This window comes from Apodemus sylvaticus, chromosome X, assembly GCF_947179515.1.
Source record: "Apodemus sylvaticus chromosome X, mApoSyl1.1, whole genome shotgun sequence".
In the NCBI taxonomy this organism is placed as follows: Eukaryota; Metazoa; Chordata; class Mammalia; order Rodentia; family Muridae; genus Apodemus; species Apodemus sylvaticus.
Window position 1 is genome coordinate 139,955,660 of NC_067495.1, and position 8,096 is coordinate 139,963,755.

At 34.4% G+C, this 8,096-nt stretch overlaps 1 non-coding gene across 1 annotated transcript; it reads left to right on the forward strand.

The window, feature by feature from the left end:
• The first annotated feature begins 7,623 nt into the window (after positions 1-7,623).
• On the forward strand, positions 7,624-7,686 carry LOC127675881 (U7 small nuclear RNA). The gene has a single exon (XR_007975565.1). It is a non-coding gene; the product is annotated as a U7 small nuclear RNA (small nuclear RNA).
• The last annotated feature ends 410 nt before the right edge of the window (positions 7,687-8,096 follow it).

Here is an 8,096-nt window from a genome sequence, read left to right on the forward strand (position 1 = left end):
TTGCAAGGCTACAGGGAATGAAAAGTCTTAAAAACCAAATTAAATGAACACAGTCCTTAACAAAAAGGAAATTATAATGCTTTAAGGTTTCAGATGACTCCTTTACATGTTTAAAAGCCTAGAAGTGAACTATAGTATTTTTCTCTTTGAGATTCTGTATTTTTGGTATGTAACATGCCTCAGACTTTAAATCTCTAAAACTGGAATAACTGTATTTTTATGATAGAAGACTAATATGGATATTCAATATGCAAAATGTTATAAATGTTGACAGTACTAAGGATTCTAATAATTGTTATTCCATAGTAAACACAGAGGCAATGAAAGCTGAGTCAATAGAAATCTAAAACTAATAATTTTATAAAACTAAAACATAAGAAGACAATATTCACAAATTTTTCTAGAGAGTTTTCCAACCTTTGACACTTGGGTTCTGGCATTATGACTTCATTCTTGAATTTTCTCTCTGACTGTCCAATTATAAACTTAGATGCTATTCCTAAACTTATCACCTTTATGTCATAATTGTTATAGAGCATAAAAGTAAAATATAACCAATGTGTATTACTGAAGATATGTACACCTGCAATTAAGGACACACTTTAATTTTTTATGATATTTCTTCACATGATTAAGAAGTTTACAGATAGCATACTCCCACATAGACAGTCTACATCATATTACCATCTCATTCTCAATTTACTAACTTGTACTCAATTTAGTGTCCTATAATTATGGTTGCATATATGACAAAGAAGTTTTCTTAGTGATAAGCAGTTTTCCAAAGCTTGTTTCTTTTGGAGTGCATTTGCTCAAGTCTATCTGCTATAATTTCTTAAAATATCTATGCCTAGCTAAGTATCTAGTTGAGAGAAAGCAATTGGTGCAACTCATTTAAGACTTATAGAGATAATCCTTTTTGCTTCTGTGAAGCATGTGGCCAAAAAGAAGAATCTAAAAAACTGAAAAGTTGAAATCATTTATCCTAAATGTTAAAGAGATACTTCGGTGGTAGATAGCTTATCTATCATGAGTCAGACCTTCCTTCAGTTCAATACTCAATACCATATGAAGTAAAAAAAAAAAAAAAAGAAAAGAAAAGAAAAAGAAAGAAAATTATGTATGTGGTAAAATTAAATTAAAGTATAACAAGAATTAAACTAGTCCAATTTTAAAATGGGTATAATATTTTAAGAGATATTTCACCAAAGAATATAAATAGTAAGCAAGAAAATAATTTGTAAAACCTCATTATTTGGGTTCGGGAAAATCAAAATGAAAACAAATAATATTCCATCACTGCATACTTACGGAAATTGGAAAAGGAAACATAACCAAACTGACTGATAACATATACTATTTGAATGGTACAACTACAATTTGATATGACCAAGTCATAAATAGAAACTGCTGATTCATGCTATACATAATTAGATAGGCAATTATATTGAAAAATATTTACTCCTAGAGTGTATGGTGACATAAGCAGATCAGTGGGTACCTGAACACAGGGACTAGAGCCTTTGGGAAGAATAATAGAGAGTAGGTACTATCAGGATCATGTATAAATTAGGAAGAATGATGAATATGTTTATTTTCTTGGATGTGGTAATAATGTTAGAAATATATGTGTATTACTAAACATTTAAAACATCATAGATTGGACAAAATATGCAATCATTTATCAGGCACTTATGCATTAACTAAGCTATCAAGAAATGCTGGAAAAACTTTAAGTCACTGATGAATTTCTTGTCTTTTTAATTATTCTTCTCTCAAACTATACATTCCAACTACAACTTACCCACCCACCCCTTCTTCTAATCTCCTCCCACCTCATCCTCCCCAGTATCCACTGCAATTCCACTTCTTTTCAGAAAAGAACAGGTATCCATATGTACTAAAATATTATAATAGGGAAAATAAAGTTGAATGCATGAAATTATTTATATTCTACTAACATAAAGCAAGAAGATAAAAATCAAGAAAAAGTACAATAATATTTACAATGTATTTATTCATATATTTACAGATTAATGAATTGAAAATAAGTAATATTACATCATATATCTAACATATTTCTTGTTACATATTATGAATATTGAATGGATATAGTTTTCCATTACATGCTATATGTCTTAGTTATGGTTACTGTTTCTGTTCTTGTTTATTTTATTGCTGCACCATAAGCAAGTTGGGGAGGAAAGAGGTTATCCAGTTTGAAACTTCCTTGTAACTATTCATCATTGCAGGAACTCAGGACAGGAACTCAAACTTGGCAGAGGTGCTGCTTACTGACTTACTTCTCATGGCATGCTCAGCCTGCTTTCTTGTACAACTCAGGACCATCACCAGCCCAGGGATAAAACAATCCACAATGGGCTGGGCCATCCCCCATCAATTACTAATTATGAAAATGTCCTTCAAGCTTTTCTATAACCTGACCTTCTGGAGACATTTTCTTAATTGAGGTTTCCTCACTTTCATGTGTAAAGTTGTCATAAAGCCATCCAGTACACTATAAATATAGTAAATGAATTTTAACACTTGTGTAATTTTTTTTTAAAAAAATAAGGCCTGATTTTGAAGAAAAGATCTAGATGATTAGAAAAAAAAATATAAAGTTAAGAGGTAATTCACAAAATAATAAAAGCATGATCGAAAAGCATTTTGTTAAATAGTCAAACTCAGGACTAATCACTAAAATACAATTCAACAATGAGGTATAATATTCTGCTTTATTATGAGCAAGAGGGTTAGTAATATAGTCAAGTAGTATAGCATCTGCTTAGCTATTGTGTGGCCTTGGATTTTATCTGCATGCAAAATGATAGATGACACCATATTTACAGATAGGAAAACAAGTAATTCTTAACTATATACTGAGCTTGATCACATATTGAAAATCATTGATAAATGGGAACTCATGAAACTAGAAAGCTTCAATAAGACAAAAGACATAGTCAATAGGGCAAATCAACAACATAAAGATTGGGAAAAATTTTCACTCACCCTACATCCTATAGGGGGCTAATATTTAAAATATACAAAGAACTCTAGAAGCCAAAGACCAAAAATACAAACAACCCAATCAAAAATGGGATATAGAAATAAACTGAATTCACAACAGAGGAATCTCAAATGGTTGAGAAGCACTTACAGAAATGTTGAAAGTTCTTAGTGATCAGGGAAATGAAAATCAAAATGACCCTGAGATACCAATCAGAAAGGGTAAGATCCAAACCTCAGGAGACAGCACATATTTGTGAGGATGTGTAAAAAGAGAAACATTTCTCCATTGCTGCTGGGATTACAAACAGGTACAACCACTCTGGAAATCAATCTGGAGATTCCTCAGAAAATTGGTAATAGATCTGCCCAAAGATCCAGCTATACCACTCTTGGGCATATACCCAAAAGATGTCCAAACATTCCGTGTGTTCCACTATGTGCATAACAGCCTTGTTTGTGATAGACAGAAGCTAGAAACAACCCAAATGTCTCACAACAGAAAAATGGATACAGAAATGTGGTTCATTTACACAATGGAACACTTCTCAGCTATTAAGAATGAGGACATCCTGAGTTTTACAGGCAAATCTATGGAACTAGAAAATATCATCCTGAGTGAGGTAACTCAGAACCAAAAGCACATGCATAGTATGTACTCAATAATAAGTGGATATTAGCCAAAAAGGACAGATACAATCTAGAGAACTAAAAAAGTTTAATAAGCTGGAAGGTCCAAGTGAGGAAACCTCAGTCTCACTTGGGAGGGAGAAGAAAGCAATCGCAGGAGGGGGAGGGAGGGAAGAACCTGGGTGCCAAAGAAGAAAGGGGGGAAGAGGTGAACATGATCAGGTGGGGACAACAGGATTGAAGCCCTGAGCGCCATCAGAAGAAATGGAAACAGGCAACCTCTGGAGGGAGGAAGTGGGCGGGACCCTCCAGAATGTAGCAGAAACCAAGGACATGAGAGACTCTCAGGACTCAAAGGTAGATACTTTAGATGAAATGCCCTACAGCGAGGAGAGGGAACTTCTAGAGCTCACTTTCACATCAAGTGAGGGGTTGCTACCCCACAGACAAAATCTATAACCCATAGTTATTCCTGTCTGAAAGAACTGCAGGGATGGATAGGGAGAGTAGCCTGAGGTCCAGTGACAGGCCCAAATTGGGATCCAGCTCAAGGGGAGGCCCCAAGGCCTGACATTATTACTGAGGCTATGGGGTGCTCTCAAAAAGGGGCCTATCATGACTGTATTCTGAAAGACCCAACAAGCAGCTGAAAGAGTCAGATGGAGATATATACACCCAACAAATGGACAGAAGCTGCTGATCCCTGTGGTTGAATTAGGGAAAAACTGGAAGAAGCTGAGGAGGAGGATGACCCTATAGGAAACCCAGCATGTCAATTAACAAGAGACCCCTGAGATCTCCCAGACACTGGTCCACCATCCAGGCAGCATATTCCAGCTGATATGAGGCCCCCAACATATACACAGCAGATGACTCCTAGGTCTGGGAGTCATAGAAGCTTAGTCATAGAAGCTGCACTTAACCCTCAAGAGACTGGTGGGCGCAGGGAATGGGGAGGTATGCTGGGGTGGGGTGGGAGGTGGGTACATCCTAGTGGAGACAGGGGAGGAATTAGGGGATGTGGAACAGTCAGAAGGTTGGACCAGGAGGAATATAAATTCTGGATTGTAAAAAAAGATTAAATAAAAATTTTTTAAAAGCAAATGATCAGTTGTGGTCTGAGGAATTTGTGCTAAATCACCTAAGCAACGATTTTGCTATTACTGAGTGATACAGAGCCAAGAGGGCAGATCCCAACATGCATGTAGAAAGAGTTAAGAGACTGGCTAGATTTATTTAAGTTGGCTATACTTGTCATAACCTAGTGGGTTTTGTTTTTGTTTTGTTTTTGTTTTTGTTTTGTTGTCACAAGAGAGTAATAAGTATGGCATTTTATAATTTGGTATAACTAATACTGAGGAATAAAAGAATACATTTTATCTCTGGTTTATGATTCATAAGTATACAAAATTTTTTAGGTTAGTCTGCCACATAGACCATCACAATCCATATTTCTGGGAAAATATATTTCTAAGTTCCATAAAGTAGTTGGCATAATTCATTACCAAATTGTTGTAAGATTGGCATACCAATATTCTTATGGACTCTAAGCTATTTTCCTCAGCTGCTAGGACATCCTTAGATGTTTGCTATATGTTCCTTACAAAAGCATCCAAATATCAAAGCTATCACCAGGAAGAGACTATATCTTTAGGGATGGTACATGTTTGCTTATACACATAGGGATCATTTCTCTATCTTGTTATAAGATACATTACTTAAACTATAATTTATACTTATAGCAGTACCTATGCTATTGATAATATAAATGGAAACTGCCTGTTTAAAATGGAATTATGTAATTCATCTTCAATTTCTTCCCTCAATACCAAAATAAATTAAAATAATGTTTACCACCAATTCTTGTAAATGCTGTAAGAAATTAAAGTATTTCTGTCCTGATCAGTGACCAGTAACTTCTTGTTTTCTTTTAACTGTGAATTATTTAGGAAGACAATATTGTCCGAAGAGGAGAACATTTTACATAAGGTAAAAAAGGAAAAATATCTTATATATTAAAATGATCTAAGCCCTCCAAAATTCAACCAAATCTAAATGCATGTACATAGGAACTGTACTATATGGATTCTCAAAGATACATGCATATGCACAGGCACAGGCATATGCATATACACTTGCACGTGCACACACACACAAACACACACTATATAATAATTAATGAAGTCATTAATTTGAGAGAAAATGTACTAAGATACAACAAATGCATTGGGAGGGTGAGATAATGGTCAAAGTGATATACTCAAAATATAAAATAAGAAAACAATAAACAAAAACAAACAAAAAACAGCAAAAACGAGAACTATAAAAAGGCAGGCTAAATTCTTTTTCTTAGTTTTCAAATAATTGGGAAACACAAAATTTAAGTAAATGTAATACATGCAATATTCAATGGGTTGAGGTAAGTAGTTTGAACCAACTTTCAGCATACTTTTCTATTGAGGAGGAAACATTTTAAAATGTCATTTACGCAAATTTTTGAGATGACATATTAGCCAATTCTTTAATGTTTCTCATTAAATTTTCACAGGGGCCTCTCTGGTAGATTTTCATTTTCTTTGTTTTGTTTTGTGTTTGTGTTTTGACTTTTATAGCAGAATATTCACTTGGCACAATGAGTCTAAAATTAAGGTATCATAATAACTAAAATTCTTTGAATATTGTTCTACTAGATCCTTTTTTCCTTTACCTTTTTTTTTTACAGTCCAGTCTTTATTCCTATCCTGGTCTGCATTCTGACTGTTCCTAATCCCATATCTCCTCTCCACCTCTGTCTCCAAGATGATGTCCCCACCCATAATTAGCTGAAATCTTCAATTTTGATATCAGCAAGTTAAACTTATGACAATTCTTTTAGAATAGACTACTAGAATAAATGTCATATATCTTTCCATGGGCCATAAAACAGAAGGAAGCATCCCTTTTTCTTAAACAACACATTGTTTGGTCAATAATCCAGAGTTTTGAGAGTTCTATATATAATGTTCATGAACTTAAACAAACCATGAGTTATCCTACTAACCTTGTTCTATTTAAGTTTTTCTGACATACAGATATATAATTTATGTAGACATATATTTGTTTTCATCTCAAATATAAAAGAAAGCATATTACAATAAAAATGACTCAGTAATTTTATATCCATGTGATTGTATTATTAATAAGAATTGCCTCCAAAGGCTCATATATTTAAATGCATAATTAGGGAGGGAGTGACAGTGTTTGAGAAGTGTTAGTCCTGCTTGGCTGCTGCAGAAGTAACAGCATGACATATTTACTACCCGCTAGAGCAGAGCTAGCAGGGCGTGGGCTTCCACAAATATTGATAGTCTCTAGGTATAAGACTTATATAATAATGTAATAATAAGATGTATATAATAATTCAATAATTCATTCTTTGGGAGATGTTCTCATTGACAAGCTTAATAAGTTCATGATAATTAGAAGCAACATAAGTTCATGAGGCAAGGGTATGTTTAATGTTTTTAGGAAAATGGTAAAAACTATGACCTTCAGAATAACCCTTAATGCTGTGGGAATGAACTCTGGACACATGAGTTCAAGAATATATAATCTCTTAACTATGCAAAATATAAAAATGTAATATGAATTATATAAGGAGCTTCATAGATCTTAAGGAACAGAGGCAGCTGTACTATGAGCCAGATTCTGAGAAATATATTAGTGAAGGAGATAAAGAGATTTGGGGAGTAATAATAGTAAAGCAAGATCCCACCCAGCTAAGTTTATTGTTTGTATTTACAAAGGCAGGCAGATCTCTCCATACATTTGGCCTGTTAAATAATGAGTTTCCTTTCAGGTCTTTTCCTAAAAGTCAAGGGGCAAAAGCCATAAAATGCTGATTCCTGTGATAATCAAAAGGGAACCTGGAGTGAATCACTAAATTGATAAGTAAGACTGGGCATTGGCCTGCAAAAGAGAACTACCCAGAGAGAATTGCTTGCATAGCAAACACATCTCTTTTAGAATTTTTCTAGCAGGATTCCTGTCCTTGGTCGGAAAACCCAAGAATTACTTAGAGACTTTAATACAGCACTTTAAAAATATTTTCTAGTGGCTTTTCTGACCTTTGTCAAAAAAAACCCATGAGCTATCTAGAGAGCTTTTTGAATATTCATTCATTCATTCATTCATTTACATATTTTAGTAGGAGCTGGAGATGTATGGATTCTCTGCAGAGCTGTCTTGAGAACACAGGGCTGTCAGCTTGTACCCATGATTGATTTTGAGTTGTTCTTTCACTGCTCCCTAACACCCCTCCTCAAAACAGAACACTTCTCCATGCTAAGGCTGGTCTTTGGCAGAGAAGAACTGAAAGATATGCCTTTGATAGAATAGATGTGGTCTTCATGGAGGAAATATGTAACCATTGATGGGCTTTATGGTAAAAAGTCCATGCTAGGCCCAGGTTTCTCCTT